Genomic DNA, 24,956 nt, shown 5'->3' on the forward strand with positions numbered 1-24,956 from the left:
CCAGGTTGTCCTAGGCTTATCACAAGCAAAACAACTATTTGGTGAGACTTCAGATAAAAACAGCCCCTCTCTGCCCACCCTCCTCAAGATCCATGCAATCTCCAGAAACAGGAACGTTTGGTTATCTCCCTGCAGCCTCTGATTCAAAGACCTCTCACTTTCAGAGCTTTACGTCATCAGTTTAGAGCTCTGCCCTCTCTCTTTTCCCCTTTTGCCTTTCCTCTGAAGCATTCTGTCTGGTGACTACTAAGGAAGGACAAAAGTCACCGAACAACAGCTCAGTTCCAGCATGGTGCCTGCTTTGCTGCTCGCCCAAGAGCAAGCACCATTACTGCTGAATGAACCTGAGAAGGAGCCGGTCCTCTCCGTAATTTGGATGCCAGGCCTCCCAGAGTTGATCATCAGCTGCAGGCAGCACTTTCCCAGTCAGGTCATAAACAAGGAAGAAACAGCCTGAGTATCACAAAAACACTAAAATAAGGAAGACCAGGGGCAACTGAACAGTTTAAAGTAATGAAGGTGAAGGAAGACCAGGGGTAACTGAACATTTTAAAGTAATGAAGGTGAATTAGCTTGTTGGGGGGAAAAAAAGTCGCTATAAAATACAGATTTCAATTAGTTGGAAACCATGCAAGAAATCTAAATATGATTTCTAATGTGAATCTAAATATTATTTTGTCAGTCTTCTATACTGCAGACAGTTCTACACAGTTAAATGAGATATTCTCAAAAATAGAATAGGAAAAATCAAATCAGCCATACAATAAATTCACAAGTTACTTTAAACAACTACGTTTTCAGGTTTCAGTGGTAGAAACAGATTAAAATCAAATCTAGTCATCAACTCACTTCAATGAAGTCTCTACTTCATAACCTGAATCTTGACTTTGAACCTAAACACCATGGACTAGAAAAATCTTGAACACTGGGAAACAAACTTTCTGTTTCCTAGACAGGAATGAAGCCATATGCCCCATTCATCCGCAAAGTTACAAGACACCGTTGCCGAAAATAACAGGTTCTAAAAAAGGGCTGTGAAAACGCCAATGGCTGTTAACAGGTACAAATAAAATATCTCCTTCTATCGTGTCAGAGGGAAACCAAAATCAAAATAAAAAGTTGTTGGTGGCTTGCAACACCCCCCCCCCCCCCCCCCCCACACACACACACACGGAGAGGGAATGAAAGAGAGAGAGAGAGAGGAAAGTTCTCCAGTTACTTACTAGGGTGGTTTTGTCGTGGTATTTTTCACATCAGCACTCTGCCTGTCCAGCTGCCAAGTGCCGGAGCACGCCGAGAGCAGCTGTTTCCTTCAAGCTGGGGCTCTGAGTCTTAACCAGTCACATGTACCTCCTGATAAATACCGCCCGCCACCGTGCCAGGAGGTCAGAAACTGAAGATCATTCTTCTCCTCACTCGCAAACCACCTCATAACCCCTGAGTTGGCTCAGCCATCTCATGAGCATGCAGAGCGGGATATTCCACAATTTGTTTTCCTTTAGTGACAAAAGCCAAACAGCTGATAAGTCACATTGAAGGGCAGGTCACTGCAAGTGGAAAGTTAAATGTGTTTGCGTGTGTGTGTGTGCAGAGGGGGAGACTGGCAGGCTCCATGCTCTCTCATCTCACTCAAGTTTTCACTGGGGCTCTCGAACAGCAAGAGAAAGGATCACCAACTCGCACAGCAGGTGGAAGTTGCTCCGTGTTAACCCCGGAGTACAACTGTTTGGTTTCGTTTTCTCAGAATCTCAGGCTCCAGTTTGTTAGACGAGCCACAAGCCTGACTAGGTGGCTGGTGCTGGGGAAGGCAGACCCTCACTCACCATCTAAGAATGCTTAGGTTGGACTTCAAAGGCCGGGGCTGCTAAGCCAAGGGACGCTGAGGGGCAAATATGGGAGGGGTTAATGAAGACTATCAAAGGCAGCTTTATCTGAAGAGCTCTTGGAAGTGATTTCAGGTAGCTTTAGACCAAACTTCCGCATTGTTATCTGTGAACTGCATCGAGCAGTTGAGATTATCAGCCAGAGAGTGTGAATGCAAACAGAAATTATCACCAAGTTGACAACGCACTTTACAGACGCACTACTGCCCCCTTTGGTGTGCTGGGAACTTGGAGCAAACTGCCGTTTTCTGTGCTGCTCGCAAACGTGGCAAACCATCCCTGATGTTTTGTTGAATTCATATGTCTCACCTGAGCTGATGTTCCCACCCTTCCCTTTTCATCCTCCCTTCCAAGGAAAGGCCTTGAAGTATCTGACTTTGCCTAGTGTCTGACCTTGGATGTCTGACTTCTTGGTATAGTAAGGGTGACACCTCCCCTAATCAGTGTCTGAGCCTGCCCTTCAGGTAGAGATATGACATAGAGGCAGCCTATTTGGCAAAGTGAACATCCAGAAAAGATGGTTGAAGTCCCCCAGGGGATTTCTGAACCATAATGTGCCTGTTAAACTATTAACCCTGATTTTTAACACATAATATCTTACTCAATGTAAGAGCCTGTGTGAGTAATCTTTTATATTTAGGCTTTGTCTCATAATTATTTACAGTGTTAATCAAACCAGAAATTTCCTCCATATAGAGGATACAGTGTTTTCCAGAATAAGAGAAAAAGACAAAAAACCCTCAGTCTCACCATACTGTCAGGGCAGTAATTTGTTGTCAACTTGTGAGAGCCCAAAGAGCAAATGGGAGAATTTTGTAAGCACCAAAACAAATCCCTTCCTCAGCATTTTAAGTTAGTAACAGAAATAAACTTCAGATATAAAAATGCAATGCATAAAATACACATTTCCCTCACAGGCATTTTTGTTTACGTGTTGATGTGACAATCTTCAATTAGAAACAGAAAAAAAGGCCTACTGAGGATTTGAAACATTATTTTGATTTACTTACCCCCTTGTATTTACAGTAATAGAAACTTCTGTGATCTGATGGCATCCATCAATCACTTTGTTTACCATTGACTGGGTTAATTATTCTGATGATCCATTGCATGCCACATAAAGAAACAGGGACTTCTAGAAACTCTTCAATGCCCAACAGCGACAACAGCCTCAGGAAAGTTAAGTTGTATTAGTCCATTCTTGCATTGCTATAAATACTTGAGACTGGGTAATTTATAAAGAAAAGAGGTTTAATTGGTTCATGGCTCTGCAGGCTATGGAGGAAGCATGATACTGGCATCTGTTCGGCTTCTGGGGAGGCCTCATGAAACTTAGTGGGAGCAGATGAGTCACATGGCCAGAGCAGGAGCAAGACAGAGAGGGGGCACTTCTAAATGACCAGTGCTTGCCAGAACTCACTATCGGCTGGGTGTTGTGGCTCATGCCTATAATCCCAGCACTTTGGGAGGCTGAGGAGGGTGAATCACCTGAGGTCAGGAGTTTGAGACCAGCCTGGCCAACATGGCAAAACCCTGTCTCTACTAAAAATACAAAAATTAGCCGGGCATGGTGGTGTGCTTGAACCTGGGAGGCAGAGGTTGCAGTGAGCCAAGATCAAGACCGCACCACTGCACTGCACTCCAGTCTGGGCAACAGAGTGAGACTCTGTCTTAAAATAAACAAATAAATAAAAGAACTCACTCACTATCATGAGAACAGCACTAAGAGGATGGTACCAAACCATTAATGAGAAATCTGCCCCTATGATCCAATCACCTCCCACCAGGCTCCACCTCCAACACTGGAAATTACATCTCAACATGAGATTTGGGTGGGCACAACATCCAAACTACATCATAAGTGTAAAGCAGGAGTCCCCAGCCCCCATGCCGTGGACAGGTACCTGTCCATGGTCTGTTAGGGGCCAGGCTGCACAGCAGGAGGTGAGCAGCAGTCAAGGGAGCATGACCATCTGAGCTCTGCCTCCCGTCAGATCAGCTGTGGCATTAGATTCCCATAGGAGCATGAACACTATTGTGAACTGTGCATGCGAGGGATCTACACTGCATGCTCCTTATGAGAGTCTAATGCCTGATGATCTGAGGTGGAACAGTTTCATCCTGAAATCATCTCCATCCCCTCCTTCCCAGTCCATGGAAAAATTGTCTTCCATGAAACTGGTCCCTGGTGCCAAATACATTAGGGACCACTGGTGTAGAGTTCTTTTCTAGTTCTATAGCCAGGAGAGGAAGGGATGGATCCTAAATCCTCCCTATGAAGCAAACTGTTAACACAGAGGCCAAGACCCAGGACCCTTTCAGTCAGAGTCCAGGAGTGTGACTAAAGGTTCTACAATGACACAGCCTTGCAAAGAAATGAGGGAGATCCCATCTTTCTGCCCACACTCCCTACCAGTTCCAAGCATTGCCTTCGACTCAAGAAGAGGTGCCCTCTTCCTGTCAAGAGGCTACCTCCTACCTCTGCTTTGTGTCTCACCCTGTGTCTCCCACCTGCTTAGGACTCTCGACAACAACCACGCCATCTCTTGCTCTCAGCGTGTGCTCCTCATTAGCTAAACATGCTCACGTTCTCACATTGTCTTTATATCCTAACAACAGTCTTTCTGATTTTTTGCTTTTTTTTTTTTTTTTTTTTTTTTTTTTTGAGACGGAGTCTGACTGTGTTGCCCGGGCTGGAGTGTGGTGGCATGATCTTGGCTCACTGCAAGCTCCGCCTCCCAGGTTCAACCCATTCTCCTGCCTCAGCCTCCTGAGTGGCTGGGACTACAGGCACCCGCCACCACACCCGGCTAATTTTTTGTATTTTTAGTAGAGACATGTATTTTTAGTAGTAACATGGGGTTTCACCATGTTAGCCAGGACGGTCTCGATCTCCTGACCTCATGATCTGCCCGCCTTAGCCTCCCAAAGTGCTGGGATTACAGGCGTGAGCCACCGCCCCCAGCCAGCCTTGCTCTTTTAATTACTGCCCTAACTCCTGCATTCCCTCCACAACTAAACTCCTGAAAAAATACTTGTCTTCACCATCTCACATCCCATTTAGTCTCAACCTCCTTGTGGCTTGGCTTTTTTTCCCTCACTTCATTGAAACTGCTCTTTCCAAGTCCCCAAAGACCAAAGGCAACCGACACTTTTTGCTTTTGTTTTTTTTTTTTGAGACGGAGTCTTGCTCTGTCACCAAAGTGCTGGGATTATAGGCGTGACCCACCGCGCCCAGCAATTTTCATGTTTTTAGTAGAGACGGGGTTTCACCATGTTGGCCAGGATGGTCTCGAACACCTGACCTCGTGATCTGCCCGCCTCAGCCTCCCAAAGTGCTGGGATTACAGGCGTGAGCCATCTTACTTGGCCTTTTGGCTCTATTTGTCCCAACTGACTTGAAAAGCTCTCCCATGGCGTCTATAAAATTTTACTACTACCTCCTTCATCCTCGGGTCTGGACTTCTCTTCTGGTATCTGCCCCTTAGGTGTGAAAATCGTCTCTTCTCATCTTGCACTCTTACCGCCCCTCATATGTTCTGATTTATTACTGAAGGTCTGCAGTGATTTCCTAATTAATCACCTTGCCTCCAAAAAGCCTGTCTCTGCTCTCAATGTATGTTTTACACGCTAGGACTGAAAGCCTCTCCCGGCCATCGTAGGCAACTTTGCATTCCCAGAACCTTCAGGGCTTCACTCCCACTCTAGCTGCCTGCTGCTTTTGTACATTTCGCTGCGGTTGCATTTCTTTCTGTATTATAATTAGGTCTACATATGTCTGTGTTCCATCCAAACTTTATCAATCTAAGACAAAGCTTATGACTTACTCATTTTATACCCTGCAATGCCTAATACAATGCCTGGCATGTATGAGACACATGGTGGAAACAATCCTCGATGAATAAATGAATAATTAAAGAGAAGGACCTTCTGTCTAGCCCATTAAGGAAAAAATATAAGAAAAGTTTGCAAAACTTGATTTTATATTAGGCTACCAAAAAAAAATTGTAAGTAATTTCTTTCCAAAAGAAATTGGCCATATTCTGTGATCACACTGTAATAAAACTATACATTAATTACAAAAGTGTAAGTCAAAAAGACCCCAAGCTCTTGGGGAAACTTTAGAGTTCTTAAAAAAAAAATCATTGATTGGAGAATAAATTAAAAACACAATTACAGAATGAATGCTTAGAAGGTTTCAGTGATGAGAATACCACATATCAAATATTGGGAGACATAGCCAAAATAATAATTAGAAGCAAACTGACCCAGGAAGAAGTCAAAAAACAACAGATCAGTAACCATGGAAAAATGTAAAAGTTAATAAGGAATTATTTCCAAAAAAAGCTCTTAGTTCAGATTACTTACACAACCAAGTTCTAACTGAGCTTCAAGCAGAATTAACTCCTATGGTATATGAAGTGTTCAAGTGGACAAAAGTAACAGAAAGCTAACATAATACCCTGTCTTAAAAAAAAACTGATAAAGCATAATAAAGAAAATCACAGACTAACTTTATACGTAAACATAGGTTGCCCTAAAGATGTAAAAAATAAGGCTGGGAATAGTGACTCACCCCGGTAACCCCAGTGCTTTGGGAGGCCAAGGTGGCAGGATCACTTGAAGCCAGGAGTTTGAGATCAGCAGGGGCAACATAGCAAGACCCCATCTCTACCAAAAAAAAAAAAAATAGCCCAGTGTGATGGCAGATGCCTATAGTCCTACCAACCTGGGAGGCTGAGGCAGGAGGATCACTTGAGCCTAGGGGTTCAAAGCTGCAGTAAGCTATGATCACACCACTGCACTCCAGACTGGGCAACAGAGAAAAACTTTTGGATTGCCACAATAATCTTGAAAAATCATTCGATAAAATTCAATATCAATTTTTTAATTAATAAAACAAAATTAAAAGACTGATTCTTAACATGATACTCATGTTAATTCAAATCTCAAATCAAACATAGGCATCATACTTAATGGTAAAATACTGGAAGTATTAATGTTAAAATCAGAAACAAGAAAAGCATGCTCATTATCACTACCATCCATTTAGCACTGTTCTAGACATTTGAGCCACTGCAACCAGGCAAGAAAAAGAAACTAAAGAAGAATTTTATGAGAAAAATGGAGACAAAAGTATTCAACCTGCAGATTGAGTAATATTCATTTTCTCAATAGAACAAACTAAAATTTGCTTCTAAATAATTAAAAAGTGAGGTGAACAGTTACAAATAAATATACAAAATAAGTACACAAAATTAATTGTTCTGGCCACAGAACAATTATATGGAAATACATGAAATTTTCCATATAACCCACAAAAACTTAGAAAACATAATAGAAAATAATTCTTGGCCGGGCGTGGTGGCTCACACCCATAATCCCAGCACTTTGGGAGGCTGAGGAGGGTGGATCACAAGGTCAGGAGATCGAGACTATCCTGGCTAACATGGTGAAACCCTGTCTCTACCAAAAATACAAAAAATTAGCCGGGCATGGTGGCAGGCACCTGTAGTCCCAGCTACTCGGGAGGCTGAGGCAGGAAAATGGCGTGAACCCGTCAGGCGGAGCTTGCAGTGAGCTGAGATCGCGCCACTGCACTCCAGCCTGGGCAACAGAGCGAGACTCCATCTCAAAAAAAAAAATTCTTAGTTATAGTATTATTTATAATAGCAACAACAACATTTCTAGGAATAAAAAAAGTGAATAACCTATTTAAAAATGTAACTTTACTGAGAAAATTAAAAACAGTTTGATACATTTCTGTATTGGAAAGTTTTTCTGTATTGGAAAACTTAACATTGTAAATATATTAATTCTCCCTCAAATTAATTTATAAATATAATCAAATTTTGCTTAAAATCCCAAAGAAATTTTTCAAACAGGTCAAAAATCCTAAAGTTTATTTTAAAGAATAAAAAACTGAGAATGGTAAAGAAAATTTTAGAAAAGAACCACAAGGGAGATATTAGGTACTAAATAGGCTAAAAATAATGTGAATTTAAAGTTTGGTACTAGTGCCAAAAGAACTAGAGCAATGGAACAGAGCCAAAAGCCCAGAAATACACATAGAAGAACTACAGTAAAATGTTTATTATATTTGTTCAATATGGTTTTTAAACCCAGTGGAAAAAGAATAAACTATTCAATAACAGGCTAAATCACTACTATTCAGAAAAATAAAGATGCAATCATTACTTCATGCCATACACAAAGTAAAAGCATGTTAGACTAAAGAGTTAAACATAAAAACGCTGTACAGCAGCACGGTGGCTCATGCCTGTAAACCCAGCACTTTGGGAGGCCGAGGTGGGCAGATCATCTAAGGTCAGGAGTTTGAGACCAGCCTGGGCAACATGGTGAAACCCCTTCTCTACCAAAAATATAAAAAATTAGCTCGGCATGGTGGCCCATATCTGTAGTCTCAGCTATAGGGAGGCTGAGGCAGGAGAATCACCTGAGCCCAGGAGGTGGAGGTTGCAGTGAGTCAAGATCGCGCCACTGCACTCAGCCTGGGTAACAGAATGAGACTCCATGTCAAAAAAAAAAAAAAAATCACATACAAACTTGAAGAGAATCACGTGATTGGTTTTATAATCTTAAAATTGTTTTAATCATGATTAAATACTTTTGTCCTGAAAATGTTTCAATCACAGTCACAACAGAAGGAGCTATGAAGATAAAAGTTCAATATTTAAACCATAAAATATAAAACTTATATATGTAAAATATAATCCAACTGTAATCAAAATCAACCTACAAATAATAAAATGAGATTAAAAAGTGAAATACGTATGGTAAAGGGTTAATAGTCTTAACATATAAATAGCATTTACAATTAACAACTGGATATTAATAAATAGTTCACAAGGGAAGAAATATAAATGACCAATATACACATGAAAAAGTCAGCTTCCCTAAAAAAGGAGTATAAATTAAACAATGATAAGATACAATTTATTATCTATAAACTTGACGAAGATGAAAAAATGAAAATTCTCAATGTTGGCAGGAGGTTTGGAAAATGGCACCTTCATACTCTACCAGAAAGAATATAAATCGCACAACATAGGAGGAAGATAATTTTGTAATGTATATCAAAAGCTTTTTAAAATGTGAATACCCTTTAATTCAGCAGTTCCTGTTCTAGAAATATATCCTAAGAAAAGAATATGGATTGCATATGTATAAGGATATTTCACGCAGCATTACTTATACTAAGAAAATATTAGAAAAACATCTATGTGCCAAAAGTAGTTGAATAAATTAGAACATATTCATAAGATATGGCACTATGCAATTATAAAATAATGTTGAAGTGGCTGGGTACAGTGGTTCACACCTGTAATCCCAGCATTTTGGGAGGCCGAGGCAGGTGGATCACGAGGTCAGGAGATCAAGACCATCCTGGCCCACATGGTGAAACCCTGTCTGTACTAAAAATACAAAAATTGTCCCGGCATGGTGACGTGCGCCTGTAGTCCCAGCTACTCAGGAGGCTGAGGCAGGAGAATCGCTTGAACCTGGGAAGCAGAGGTTGCAGTGAGCCAAGATCATGCCACTGCACTCCAGCCTGGGCAACAGAGCGAGACTCCGTCTCAAAAAAAAAAAAAAAATGTTGAAGCATATTAGTAACATGGAAAAATATTCAGCATCGATTAAGTGAGATATAAAAGTTACAAAAGTTTATTCAGTACAATCCCATTTTTCTAAGAAAATATGTGAATATATTAAAAATCTGAAACATTATATATCAAATTTTTAATAGTGATTATTTCTGGGAGTTGGGGGGTCACATATATTTCCTCCTCCTTTATGCTTATCAGCATTTATCTACTGTTTCTATAATAACTATTTATTAGTTCATTTTTTAATGAGATCTTTTGAAAATAAGAAAAGAGATACTGGACTTACAAAGACACTTAAGTACTTCAATCATCTACACAAAGAGAAAAAAACAAATCATCTACACTAAGAGAGAAAGAAAGAAAGAAAGAAAAAGCCTCACCATCCATTAGAAAAACCAGTCACTTTTTCCCAAGTCTTGCTTCTTTAACTTTCTGGTCAATATTTGACAGCAAATCTCTGAAAGGTTTCAAGGATACAGGAAGAGGGCGGAAGTGTGGTCTTGCCTGAGCACCTCTTATTCTGTTTCTCAGGGAGGTCCCAATGGGCCTTTGTGCCTATCTGAGCCACCGCCTTAGGTAGAAATTCCCAAAAGGTACGAATCTCATATAGGCACTGTCAGATAGTACAACTTCCCCTGCTAGCAGCTCCCTCCTGAAGCTGTGGGTCCATTTGCCCTACACCAAATTCCACACAAGCTGCGTCAAGTTGGGACGCAAAACCTGCTGTTAATTTGAAGCACTAACACATACCACGTCTCATCCCATCTCTGCCTTCCTTTCCTTTCAGGAGACTTTGTATGCAACATTCTCTCATATTCCTCCAGCTCAGTAAATTCTGTCTTGTGCAATCTCTTTTTCAGACACATACACTTTTTTGATACCTTCTCTTTTTTTCTTACAACACTTGTCTAAAAATCATGGGAGATTTCTCTACCCTTCTTGTTCTTCCCTTTGAACTGTGTGTGGGCCTGGGTAAGCACCCAGTCACAGTCAGTTCATTATAAGAGTTGTGCTAGCTACATGCCTGTAACAAATAAAAAGAAAGAAAAATTTTTGAAAGCATCAGAGAGTAGAGTTTGCAACCTCTGAAGCTCCTGAATCAAACAAACCAATATCAATAACTGAAAAAAAATAGTGTCTGTGTTCAATGTGCATTGCCTTTAGGAATTCACCAAAGTACCTGAAATCTCTCTGGGAGAAAAGAGGAACATGTAGAAAGGCATATATAAATAATCATAATTATTATATATAATACCAAGTAGAATTTATTAATATATATATAGTTAGTATGTTACTAATATATAATAAGCTAACACCTGTGCAAAACACTCATTTAATCCTCATAGTAATGATCTAAGGAGATGCTATTATTACCCCTAGATGACTTTTTGTGAGGTTAACTAGCCTGCCCACAACTACTGAGCAGCAAAGAGGGATGTAAACCCAGGTCTGTCTGACTTCAAACCCTGAGCATTTACCTCCCCAGAATGACTTAGCAGCCATAGAAGTTTTCCTAGACTTGCTCATCCTCTTCTAATTAAACCCGGGTCACGGAAAACTTTTAAAATTATGTTTATAGTATACTGTAGTCTATTAAGTGTGCAACAGCATTATGTCTGTTTCCCCTGCATCTGCAGTTACCTCCTCCGCTGAAATCTTTTTTTTTTTTTGATACAGAGTTTCCCTCTTGTTGCCCAGACTGCAGTGCAATGGCACAGTCTCAGCTGATTGCAACCTCCACCTCCCAGGTTCAACTGATTCTCCTGCCTCAGCCTCCTGAGTAGCTGGGACTACAGGCACCCACCACCATGCCCGGCCAATTTTTGTATTTTTAGTAGAGACAGGGTTTCACCATGTTGGTCAGGCTGGTCTCGAATTCCTGACCTCAGGTGATCTGTCCGCCTCAGCCTCCCAAGGTGCTGGGATTACAGGCCTGAGCCACCATGCCCAGCCCCCTCCACTGAAATCTTAAACCCCTCAAAGTCGTCCATGAGGGTTGGGGTAAACTTCTTTCAAACTCCTATTAATGTCAATAATTGGATCTCCTCCCATGAATCACGAATGTTCCTAATGGCACCTAGCATAGTGAATCCTTTCCAGAAGGATTTCAATTTATTCTGCTCCTTTCAATTTACTCTGGTCACATCCATCAGATGAATCACTATCTATGGTAGCTATAGCCTTACAAAATGTGTCTCTTAAACAATAAAACTTGAAAGTTGGAATTACTTCTTGATCCATGAGCTGCAGAATGGATGTTGTGTTAGCAGGCATAAAAACAACATTCATCTCTTTGTACATCTACACTAGAGCTCTTGGGTGACCAGCTACAATGTCAATGAGCAGTAAGAAGGAATCCTTCCTTTTTTTTTTTTTTTTTTTTTTGAGCAGTAAGTCTCAACAGTGGGGTTAAAATATTCAGTATACCAGGCTATAAACAGATGTGCTGTTATCCAGGCTTTGTTGTTCCATTTATAGAGCAAAAGCAGAATAGATTTAGCATGATTCTTAAGGGCCCTAGGATTTTCAGATTGGCAAATGAGCATTGGCTTCAACTTAAAGTCACCAGCTGCATTAGCCCCTAACAAGAGTCAGCCTGTCCTTTGATGCTTTGAAGCCAGACATGGACTTCTTTCTAGCTATGAAAGTCCTAGATGACATCTTCTTCCAATTTAAGGCTGGTTCAACTACGTGGAAAATCTGTTGTATAATGTAGCTACCTTCATCAGTGATCTTAGCTAGCACTTGTGGATAACTTGCTGCAGTTTCTCCATCAGCACTTACTATTTCATTTTGTACTTTACTTAATAACATGTTCATTTATTTATTTTTGACACAGGGTCTTGCTCTGTTGCCCAGGCTGGAGTGCAGTGGTGTGATCATAGCTCATTGTAGCTTCAAACTCTTGGGTTCAAGCGATCCTCCCTCTTCGGCCTTCCACCTTGTACTTTTATGTTATGGAGATAGTGTCATTCCTTAAGCCTTATCAACAAACCTCTGCTAGCTTTAAATTTTTCATCTGTGGCTTCCTCCCCTCTCTCAGCCTTCCGAGAATTGAAGAGAATTAGGACTTTGCTCCAGATTAAGCTTTGGCTGAAGGGAATATTGTGGCTGGTTTGATCTGCTGTCCAGACCACTAAAACTTTCTTCATATCAGCAATAAGGCTGTTTTGCTTTCTTGTCATTCATGTATTCATTGGAGTAGCACTTTTAATTTCCTTAAAGAACTTTTCCTTTGTAGTCACAATTTGGCTGTTTGGCACAAGAGGCTTGGCTTTCAGCACACCTTCCTCACTAGGCTTTATCATGTCTAGCTTTTGATCTAAAGTAAGAAAATTGTGACTCTTTCTCTCACTTGAACACTTAGAAGCCATTGTAAGATTATTAACTGGCCTAATTTTAATACTGTTGTGTCTCAGGGAATAGGAAGGCCTGAGGAAAGGAAGAGAGGTGGGGAAATGGCCAGTTGGTAGAGCAGTCAGAATATGCATAGCATTTATTGATTAAGTTTGCCAGCCAATATGGGTGTGTTTTGGAATGCCCCAAAACACTTACAATAGTAACATCAAAGATCACAGATCACAGGCTGGGTATGGTGGCTCACATGTTTAATACTTGGAGAGGCCTAGGTAGGAGAATTGCTGGGGCCCAAGAGTTCGAGACTAACCTGGGCAACATAGTGAAACCCCATCTCTTCAAAATGTAAGAAAAGAAATCAGCTTGGTGTGGCGGCATGTGCCTGTAATCCCAGCTATTCGGGTAGCTAAGGTGGGAGGATCACTTGAGCAGGGGAAATCAAGGCTGCAGTGAGCTGTGATTGGCCACTGCACTCCAGCCTGGGCGACAGAGCAAGACCCTATCTTTTTTTTTTTTTTAAAAAAAGATCACTGACCACAGATCACCAAAATAGACATAAAATATAATAATAATTTAAGGCCAGGCACGGTGGTTCACACCTGTAATCCCAGCGCTTTGGGAGGCTGAGGTGGGTAGATTGCCTGAGCTCAGGAGTTCAAGACCAGCCTGGGCAACATGGTAAGACCCCGACTCTACTAAAATACAAAAAATTAGCCAGGTGTGGTGGCATGTCCCTATAATCCCAGCTACTTGGGAGTCTGAGACAGGAGAACCACTTGAACCCAGGAGGCGGAGGTTGCAGTGAGCCAAGATAGCGCCACTGCACTCCAGCCTGGACAACAGAGCAAAACTCCATCTAATAATAATAATAATAATTTAAAAGTTTGAATATTGCAAGAATTACTAAAATGAGAAATGAAGTGAACACATGCTAATGGAAAAATGGCCCTAGTAGACTTGCTTGATGCAGGGTTGCCTTAAACTTTCAATTTGTAAAAAAACATAGTATCTGTGAAGTGTAATAGAGCACAGCATGGTAAAATGAGGTATGCACATGTACAAATAAAAAGAATGAAAGGGCTGGGCACGGTGGCTCATGCCTATAATCCCAGCACTTCAGGAGGCCAAGGCAGGCGGATCACGAGGTCAGGAGTTCGAGACCAGCCTGGCCAACATGGTGAAACCACATTTCTACTAAAAATACAAAAAAATAGCCAGGTGTGGCAGCAGGCACCTGTAATCCCAGCTTACTTGGGAGGCTGAGGCAGGAGAATCGCTTGAACCTGGGAGGCAGAGGTTGCAGTGAGCCAAGATTGCACCATTGTACTCTAGCCCGGGCGATAGTGCGAGACTCTGTCTCAAAAAAAAAAAAAAAAAAAAAAAGAATGAAGGAGCAGACAGCCTCTACCAGAGGAGGGCTGCCGGAGGCCTCTACACCCCAGCCTCTGTGGGCCCCCTTTCTTCAGCATCCTGGAGAAACTCCCAGATTTCCAGACAAATTGGTACAGATTAACAATCATCTTCCCCTTTCAGTTCTCTTTCTTTTCTCTGTCTTTTAGCTCTTCTCTTTTCTTTCTTTTTATTAAACTTCATTCACTTTTTAAAACATACTAGCTTTAGCATAAACGCATTTATTATAATTCACTTGAATTTACCTTTATGGCAGTGTTTCTCTCTTAACATTCTCTGTCCATCTAATCATCTTCTATAAACTAGCCTAGATTTCTAGCTGAAGCTGGATTCAGTAAAACCTGAGAAGGAAAATTTAGCGTTCATGCCACAAAACACCTTGTTTAGCATAATTACTTACATACAGCTTTCTCCCCCAGTTATTTTTATTCCAAAACTATTTGATTTGACAGCAAGTTTCATTCATTTTTGAGGCTCTCACTCCTATAAACGCAGATGAGTGGTAAAGTTAATCTGAATCTAGATCTTCTGAAATGCCACTGTTGATTCTAGGATTCTTTTCATTCTTGAAAAGAATTTCTTATAGTAAAATAAATAAATAAATAAAAATCCTGAGGCAACCTCTGCATTTTTCTGAGAATCATTTTAGTGTGCAGAGAATACTATAAGGAGAATTTTCAGAATTATGATTTCCTTTCTATTCAAGCATTAGTATAGTTGCTATTTCAAAGCAGAACTACAAAGCTGATTCAGGGATAAATGACACAAAGTAAATATTTAAATTCTTTTTCTTGAAATGTGTGATAGCTTAATGCATGAGGTGGGGGTGCAATTTGGTCTTCGTGAGAATCACAGGAAAAGTGCAGTTAGAAACTCTACATCTGGCCGGCGCAGTGGCTCACGCCTATAATCCCAGTACTTTGGGAGGCTGAGGCGGGTGACTCACCTGAGGTCAGGAGTTTGAAACCAGCCTGACCAATATGGTGAAACCCCATCTCTACTAAAAATACAAATCTAGCCGGGCTATGGTGGCGGCTGCATGTAATTCCAGCTACTTGGGAGGCTGAGGCAGGAGAATCTCTTGAACCCGGGAGGTTAGGTTGCAGTGAGCCAATCGCACCACTGTACTCCAGCCTGGCCAACAGAGCGAGACTCTGTCTTAAAAAAAAAAAAAAAGAAAAACAAAAAAAGAGTCTACATCGTCTTGTTCTCAAATGCGAACTCTAGGCTTCTTCTGCCTCTTCTCATCTTTGCATCACAACCTCACTCTAAATCAACAATCAACACAGGCCTCCTTTTGAGTCCACTAAGCTGTTCTGGGTTCACATGGCAGCCCACTAGCACTGGCTGGAGAATGATGCTCACTTTCTTTCTTCATTTGTTTTTTTTTTCCTCTTTCCAAATGAATGAATTTTTACATCATGGCTGTAATTATAAAATAGCCATGTTAATTTGATACCAAATCCATCTGCTCAACATTGTGCATAATTCTAAACAATGTCAATGTTCCAGTTAATCGCTTTTGCTCTTCACTTTAATTACCAGATTATCCAAACCCAGCTAGCTAACTACAAGTCCTGTTTTCCAGCCTTAGTGCCAAACCCCTTGCTCAAGTTTTAATTCAACCATCACAGCCTCTTGGTTATAACCTCGTGAGGCCTGGGCTTTTAACCTCATTTCCATTATTCCATGCCTTTTCTGAAGTATCACTCCCTTTGTCATACATTTCTTAAATAGCACCATGATTTACTTACACTGTATTTGCTCAATCTTTTGGCTGCAGTCTCGGTATTACTTATAACTTCGTGTGTAGAAAACTTTTGGATAAAATATTCTTATGGCTTCCTGGGAATCCATAGCAGAGTAAGAATCTGCTGAGGAATGAGGATCTAACATTATTGCTACAAGATTTCTTATTTGTAGATCATAAGGCATAAACTAAGAAAGCACTTTCAGAAACGCATTTTAAAAAGTGGTAGGAGCTGGGCACATTGGCTCACGCCTGTAATCCCAGCACTTTGGGAGGCCAAGGCAGGTGGATCACTTGAGCTTGGGAGTTCAAGACCAGCCTGGCCAACATGGCGAAACCCCGCCTCTACTAAAAATACAAAAATTAGCTGAGTGTCGTGACGGCACCTGTAAGTCCAGCTACTCAGGAGGCTGAGGCAGGAGAATCACTTGAACCCGGGAGGTGGAGGCTGCCGTGAACAGAGATCGTGCCACTGCACTCCAGCCTAGGTGACAGAGAAAGACTGTCTCAAAAAATAAAATAAAATAGTGGTAGGGAAATTTCCAGTTTTCCCTAACGTTTTAATTTAAAAAAGGAGTCTTCTCAAAGCTCATCTTTGTGATTGCCAGTCTCATGAATAAAAAGTAATAGATAAGTTTAGGTTGGGGTAAAACTTCTCAAATTGAGAGGCAAGGGATTGGAAGTGAGGGATGGGTGTTGATTCCTTAATATAGACCATCAGCGGTATAAAGCTCAATAAATCTTCTTGCTTGATGGAAATAAACACATGACAGTGAGAAATCAATGCAGAGGAGCATGGATTGCAACACTTGAAAACTATCAACCTAAGCAGTGAAGTTTGATAGGTATTTGAATTCCTGTAAATCCTTTTAGACTTACATACTAATGGCCAGAATACTCACATTATCACATTGAAGGACAGTCTTGTTTCCTTTTATAAAATAAGATGAGCAGGACTCCTGTGTGTGTGATTTATGTTATAAGATACTTAAATCTGGCTGGGTGTGGTGGCTCACGTCCATAATCCTAGCACTTGGGGAGGCTGAGGCAGGCTGACTGCCTGAGCTCAGGGGTTCAAGACCAGCCTAGGCAACAAGGTGAAACTCTGACTCTATTAAAATACAAAAAATTAGCTGGGCATGGCAGCTTGTGCCTGCAGTCCCAGCTACTCAGGAGGCTGAGGCAGGAGAATTGCTTGAACATGGGAGGTGAAAGTTGCAGTGAGCCGAGATCGCGCCATTGCACTCCAGCCTGCGTGACAGAGCAAGACTCTGTCTCAAAAAAAAAAAAAAAAAAAAAAAATTTATATCTAAAAAACAATACATGCCCACTGTAGCAAGTTGAAGAGTACAGACATATACATAAGGAAAAATGTAATAACCCTCTTTCCTATCCATTCTCATTTCACTGAGATAACACACATCTTTCTCTATCCTGTATCAAAATGCAATATAAGATAGAAAAAGGTATCTCCTACATATATATGTATGGGGTTCTATTTTCAAATATAACTTTCAAAACTCCACTACTCTGTAAATTGATTTTTCCCTTAATAATGTATCATGGCCATTTATATTGGCTCCAAAGTCAATCATATAGATTGGATTTATTCTTTTTAATAGTTGCATTCTACTCCACAGTATAGTTATATCATAGTTTATTCATTATCTGAATATTTGAAATGTTCCCAGTTTTTACTTCTATGAACAGTGTTGCACTAAACATCCTGGTACATGTATCTTTAGTTGCTAGTGCTTTTATTTCCATTGTATAAGTTCCAAAATTGGGAGTATTGGCATTGCAAAGTTATTCATTTACAATTGACAAAGATTCTTTCCTTGACCGAACTCTAGCCAGGCTCCTCTGAGCTCTCTTCTCAACTAGGCCTCAATCCTGGCCTACAAAGACTTGAACAAACTCTAATATGGAGTTTGGAGAGAACTGGAGAGAACTCAAGGCTGCCAAAAAAATTTATTGCTTGCTCCAGTCAACACCAGAGGATAAGGCCTCTGTCCCCCAGTCTCTCTGGAAAGACAGAATCCTAACTTTAGCAACTTTCAGCTAGCAGACACAGCTGGCTTCATTGCATTTACACTGAACAACCCTTCGTAATTTTTCACTTTCCTGACTCTACTGAAGCCCTCCTTGTCCCCTCACCACTCCCTTATTCTCCCTTAAAAATGCCCAGTCACTTCTGTACAAATCAAAGTTGAGCTCAGTTCACACTAGACTGTTTTCCCTATTATAATAGTTATAACTGATTAAAATCTGTCCTTACCACTTTAATTAGTGTTTGGCTTTGTTTACCTTTAATGCTCTATATTTCCAGTTATTTTTCCAAAAATGAACTAAAGGCAATGCAAAGTTATAGACTTAAAAAGTCTTGGCTGGGTGCGGTGGCTCACGCCTGTAATCCCAGCACTTTGGGAGGCTGAGGCAGGCGGATCATGAAGTCAGGAGATCGAGACCATCCTGGCTAACACAGTGAAACCCTATCTCTACTAAAAATACAAAAAATTAGCAGGGCGTGGTGGCGGGCGCCTGTAGTCCCAGCTACTTGGGAGGCTGAGGCAGGAGAATGGCTTGAACCCGGGAGGCAGAGCTTGCAGTGAGCCGAGACTGTGCCACTGCACTCCAGCCTGGGCAACAGAGCGACAGAGCGAGACTCCATCTCAAAAAAAAAAAAAAAAGTCTGAGAAATGTCCACTTTGAGGATCAAGATTGTAATATGAGAGGCATTAAAATTTATTTCAGCATTATATCCCACCAGGCATATTTATGAAATCATTTATGTTAAAAATGTTAGCTTTTTTCATGTAGAATCATAATTTTTTAAAAAAATATCTTAAATCTGATTAAAATTTGTCAAAGTTAAAAGTTAGAGTCTATTCACCCCCAGTTAGTCCTTATTATCTGCACATACCACAATTTCGATGAACTCTAAAGATCACTGAAGCCATGGAATCAACTGCCGAGTGGGTAAAAACAATTTTTTTTAATGAGCAAATGTGAACTGATGTGCTATTAAGGAGAAAAATGTTAAGGCTGGACTAAAAATACTTTGTTATACTTTCACAGCATGCAATGGTGCTGGTGGAAAAAGGGTCAGTTACCTTCTCACTTGTTTCTACCTTATTTTCTGCACTGTGGCCTTGGTAATTGAAGAGCCAGCTCTTCCACATACCGTCTGAGGCAGGAATAGGGTCCACTATCTAAACAGGGACAAGGGGCACCCAGTGTCTACAGCTACACTCCTCCTGGTATGGAATTTTATCTGTACCCACCTCTTCTGAATTACATGGCTTCACCACATAGTTTGATTTGGGGCTTTGTAGTGAGAGGTTGCAATATATCTGTCTATATTTTTAATAGCATATATATTCCATGTTACTGTTAACTGATATGGCTACACCAGCCAACACGCTCTAAAACACAAACAACTGAGCACAAGTTTCCCTGCTGCACAGAAAAAAATCATAAATTATATTCAACATAAATTAAGGGAAAATTATTCACATTGCCAAAGCATTCTTTGTTTTAGAAAGCTACTCATTAAAGGATTACAAGAAATGTGTGCACCCCTGGTGCACTAAAAATGGCATTCAACCAACCAAAATTCAACTCATACGATTCAAGAACACATTTATTAAGTAAAATAAACATAAGTCCGATTTTGGACCCAACTTACTGGCCCAGATGGTCTGTATCCTTTCTTTCAGAACAAAAAAAAGTGGGCAAGCAGTTCCTAGCTGCCTGTGATAGACAGCTATTTCACAACCTCCCCAGGGTGCACAAAAGTCACCTGCTATAAATAGCTCCTCAGCACTCACGTCAGAGTCCTCAGTTTAAGGGCCAGGTGAAAATATAAATTGCCTGAAATATGTCCCCTGCATTCTAATTCCATAGGCGACTATTTGCTGAAAATTCTCAGTAATCCTCCTGACAATTTCACTATAAATATACTTAAAAACTTTTTTAAACCATTTTCTGAACTAGTAGGAGAGGTAGTGTGGTGAGGGGTAAGAACGCTGCCCACCAGGAACAGGAAACCAGGATTCTCGTTCCCCAATCAGTCACGTAAGAGCCAAGTAAGTCACTTAAGCCTTTAAGAATAAAATTTCTCATTTGTGAAAAGGAAATGATAATACCCAACTCAAAGGGTGGCAGTGAGGGTTGCAAATAATGCATTCCGCATCAGGATTTTATCTTATAAAAATGACATGACATTTGTAATATCAAAAAAAAAAAGGAAGGAAGGAACCTAAAAAAAAGAGGCGATTCATCAAAACAATCTTAATGCATTCACTCAAAGCTGTATACATCATGTAGCCATGAAAAAGATGTAATGGAAAGATGGTCTTGATGTAGTAAGTTTAAAAAGTGGGCTGAAAAAAACACTACGCATTTAGCCCCATTTTTATTACAATAAAGCATGTTTTCAAATGCACATAAAATATCTGCAGTGACAACAAACCATAAACATATATCCACTTTGAAGAAAAAAAGAGGGTTCCAGGTCTTTTTTAAAAAAATGACTAATTTTAGTTGAGTATATTCATTTATAACAAACTTGGATTATGTCTATAATTAAAAATTTAAAACAATGAAGAAAACAATGGGAAATAATTAGCGTGAAGAAAGCACTTAGCGGTCGGGCATGGCAGCTCACACCTGTAACCCCAGTACTTTGGGAGGCCGAAGCGGGTGGAACACTTGAGGCCAGGAGTTTAAGACCAGCCTGGCCAACATAAGGAAACCCCATCTCTATCCACACCTGTAATCTTAGCTACTTGGGAGGCTGAGGCACAAGAATCGCTTAAACCTGGGAGGCAGAGGCTGCAGTGAGCTAAGATAGGCCACTGCACTTCAGCCTAGGTGACAGAGCCAGACTCCATCTCAAAAAAAAAAAAAAAAAGAAAGCACTTAGCACAATGCCTAGTAGACTTTGACGAATGGTGATTATCATAGTTACTTTTGTGTAGAAGCTACAGAACTCTTTAAGTAAAACAAGTTTATATAAAACTAGCAGACCTTGGTAACGTGCAACCAGTTATGCCTGTGTGTGAATTGGATTAATTATTTTTAGAAAAATGAATTTTTAAAAAATCGTGGTGATTATCTCATGGGTATATAAATATGTCAAGACCTCAAACTGTGTACTTTAAATATGTGTGGATTATCATATGTCAATTATACCTTAACAAACTTGTTTAAAACAGAGTGGAACTAAAATTTTCAACAGGAGTAAGATGGAAGACTGAGATCAGAATTTAAAGTTCCTAAGGTCTTTATGCTATTCAGAAGACTGAATATATTAATATTAGACTTTGTTAAATCAAGTATATATTTTAAAGTTGCAAGTACCACCACTAAAACAAAAGATATAGATTATGTAAGCAATTGAGGGGAAAAATTGGAATAAAGAAAATTTGAAATATCCAAAAGAAGTCAAGAAAGAAAGAATGATAAATCGAAAATTAAAAATAACATTAATATCTCAATAATCACAGTGTAGATGGTCTAAACTCACCATTAAAATGTAAAGACTATCATTAAATAACAAACGAAAAGATAGATCCATTTTTACTCAGTTCAATTCCACAGGTGTAGGGCTATATGTGTGTAGTAAGAGGATCAAATACCTCTCCCCAACTCAACTTCTTTTAACTGCTTTTCTGAAGCCTTGAAATTAATTGAAGGAAAGTTCTTTATACCAAAAATAACAAAGGAAAGTAACTTTGGTGGGAAGAGGAGAGGGTGGGAGAAATGGAAAGGGGACAAAGAGAACTGGCAAAGAAAAATAATGTTTCCATGCCATAATTTCAGCAAAAGGGTAAATTAAATGCACGTGAAATTGTCTGATATCCAGCTGGTTTATTGAAAATGATGTATCACTTGCTACCTAAAATGAGACACTCGGGGCAGGGTGGGGCAAACCTCTGGGACCTCCTAGCTGCTCTTCCCCCCAGGAGGTGTCATGGTGAAGATTCCTTTCCTGAATAGTGGAGCTAGAACTCCTTTAAGGAATTTGAACTAAACCAGGCCAGATGATACAATTCATTGGTTCTTTCATACAGTCTGCAAAACTTGGTTAGATGGTTTTAATCAATCTTATCGGGAAAACAGATGGAAAGTCCTTCCCAGAAGTTAATCCTTCAGTCTTATTCCAAAAGTAGGCCACATGGCTCCTCGGGCGGTCTGCATTTGGCAGCACTTTCCCAGTCTCCATCGATTTTACACGTGTTGGGACTGATGTTGAGGGAATTGTGGGTGAGATACTAGGAAACTATGGACATTAATGAGGTTCATTGCCTGTAAGCAGCATCTCTCCAGATATCATTCCCAGCCCAGTTATCTACGAATTTGTGATCCCATCCTGATCACTGGGATGATAAAATAAAAATTGCACAGGACTAAGAATCAAAAGATGTGGCTTCTTATCCAGCCCTGACTTAATCCACTCAAGGGACAGTAACTGAGTCCAGAACATTACTACTATGAGTTCACCTCAATGATCAAGCAACAAGATGAGAATGGCAATATTTGTTTCATGAATTTCTTAAGAAGAATTGAAATAATATAGAAAAATCTTCTTTGAAAAACCATAATATATGGTAAAATGGACTTTTTTCTTACATTCATAAGACTGTTTTAAGCTTTCATGGATCTTTGCCTACATGACATCATCTCCTATAGAAGAGGGTGAGAAGCTATAGTTGACATCTATGACACTGTTTTCCTGACATTCCCACTCTCCTCCATCACCACATTCAACCACCCCTTATGCACCCCCTACCTTGGCCCAGATGAGCATGTGACTCAAACTGAGCCAATCATAGTCCCTCTCTTTTTTTGGCCACATTTGAGTATTCCAGGAATAAGCATGTGATTGAGGTGGATGATTCCCTAATCAAATGACTCCCTTCCCCAAATTTTTAGGACATAGAACCAGAAAATCCTTTTTCTGTGGCAAATATACAAGGTATAAAACCTACAACCTATTAGCAGTTATATTTTCTGAGGGAGAACTTTTCAGTTAATATTCCAGTTTCAAGTGTAATATGTCTGCCTTTAGGTGGCCCTGGTCCAGAGACCAGGGTCCCCCAGCCTAAACACCCTATATTTTACCCTGTTGAGAGAATAAACTTCCAGCCTTCTGCTATGATGAGAGATGGGTGATCTCCCACTTGGGCAAAAACCCTTTGATCTCTTCTTAATGGGGTTTCAAAAGGAAACAAAGGTAGATAATGTGTGTGTTAAGCCCGTCTTCAGCTGGAAGCTCAAAATCTTTATAATACACTCATTGCTTTTTATAATATTCTTAATCCATTTTGATGTCACTGGCCCTACCTACTGCCATGCCTACCCCAGACCCTCTACCTTGGTCACATCTTTCCAGTCTTATGCTCTATATTTAAAACCATCCCTTCTCCCATAAAAATTCTCCTTTCCTTAGTTACAGGGTTACATCAAACAGAGAAAAGTACAGATGCATTGATGTGTCATATCAAAGTAACAGAAATTGACTCACTCCTCTCTGGACTATGTATGGCTTTTTAAAAAATAACTTTACTTAAAAAGTAGAAGAAGAAGACAGTGAAAATACAGCCATCTCAATCCACAGAGACAACTTAAAAAGAAACCAAACCTGCTGACACCTTGATCTTGAACTTGACATCAGTGTCAAATCAAAGTAACAAGAATTGACTCACTCCTCTCTGGACTATGTATGGCTTTTAAAAAAATAACTTTTACTTAAAAGAAGAAGATGACTGTGAAAAACACAGCCATCTCAATCCACAGAGACAACTTCAAGAGAAACCAAACCTGCTGACACCTTGATTTTGAGCTTCAGCCTCCAGGATAGTGAAAAATAAATTTCTCTTGTTTAAGCCAAAAAAAACCCCCACTTTTATTGATTTGTATGTGTGTAATTTCAAAAATCATAAATGTTTATCATAAAAAACTTTTAAAGTATAGAAAAGTATAAAGGAGAAAAATAAGATCAATTTTAATTACATCTTTTATAATATTATTTTGGCATATACGTGTGATAATCTGCAGATGGCCTCCCAAGATCCTTACATATCCTCATGTAGTCCTTGCTCATGCTGAATCAGGACTGACCCTGCGTGACCAACAGGATACATGAAAAGTGATGACGTATGACTTCCAAGGCAAGGTCATAAAAAACCTTGCATCTTTCATCTTGGTTTCTTGAATCTCTCACTCTGAAAGAAGCCAGTCAGATGCCACCTTATAAGGGTATTCAATAAGCCCCATGGAGAAGTCCACGAAGAAAGGAACTGAAGTCTCAGCTAACAGCCAGCACCAACATGCCAGCCATATAAGTGAGCCACCTCAAAAGCAGACCTCAGCAAGATGGTGGAATAGTATTTTCCAGCACATATCCCCTTACAGAAACACCAATTTGAACAACTATCCATGCATGAATGTACCTTCTCAAGAACTAAAGAATCCCAGTTGAGATCAAAAACCCTTTGATCTCATCTTAACGGGGTTTCAAAAGGAAACAAAGGTAGATAATGTGTGTGTTAAGCCCATCTTCAGCTGGAAGCTCAAAATCTTTATAATACACTCATTGCTTTTTAAAATATTCTTAATCCATTTTGATGTCTCTGGCCCTTGGGGCCCAAATACTGCCATGCCTACCCCAGTACAGAAATAAGAAAAGGCACATTGAAGAGGGTGAGAAAGAGTGTCATATTACTCATATCATCCCTCCCCCAAGGGGTGCACAGCACAGAGAAAGATACCTTCCCTGTGGGGGAAGGAGAGTGAACTGAACACCCTACTTTGCTATGGACCACAGCATCGGGCCTAGTTCAGTGAAATCCAGTGCCAGAGCAGCCCTCATGATCCCAGGCTCTAGGCTAGCACCTGTGGATAAGGGCATCCAGGGCTACC

General features: G+C 40.2%; 1 protein-coding gene across 11 annotated transcripts in view; it reads right to left on the bottom strand.

The window, feature by feature from the left end:
- Nucleotides 1-24,956, bottom strand: part of RASGRP3 (RAS guanyl releasing protein 3) — a 159,451-nt gene that overhangs the window by 87,276 nt on the left and 47,219 nt on the right. For 2 of the 11 annotated variants that reach the window (XM_055378833.2, XM_031008077.3), the window contains exon 1: nt 1,224-2,015. The exons of 7 other annotated variants lie outside the window; for them this stretch is intronic. The gene's annotated coding sequence lies outside the window, so the exon portion shown is untranslated. Of the gene's footprint in view, nt 1-1,223; nt 2,016-19,716; nt 19,793-24,956 lie in introns of those variants that run through there. 2 more of the 11 variants (XM_055378832.2, XM_031008076.3) reach the window with 2 other exon arrangements.

This window comes from Gorilla gorilla, chromosome 12, assembly GCF_029281585.2.
Source record: "Gorilla gorilla gorilla isolate KB3781 chromosome 12, NHGRI_mGorGor1-v2.1_pri, whole genome shotgun sequence".
NCBI classification, from domain to species: domain Eukaryota; kingdom Metazoa; phylum Chordata; class Mammalia; order Primates; family Hominidae; genus Gorilla; species Gorilla gorilla.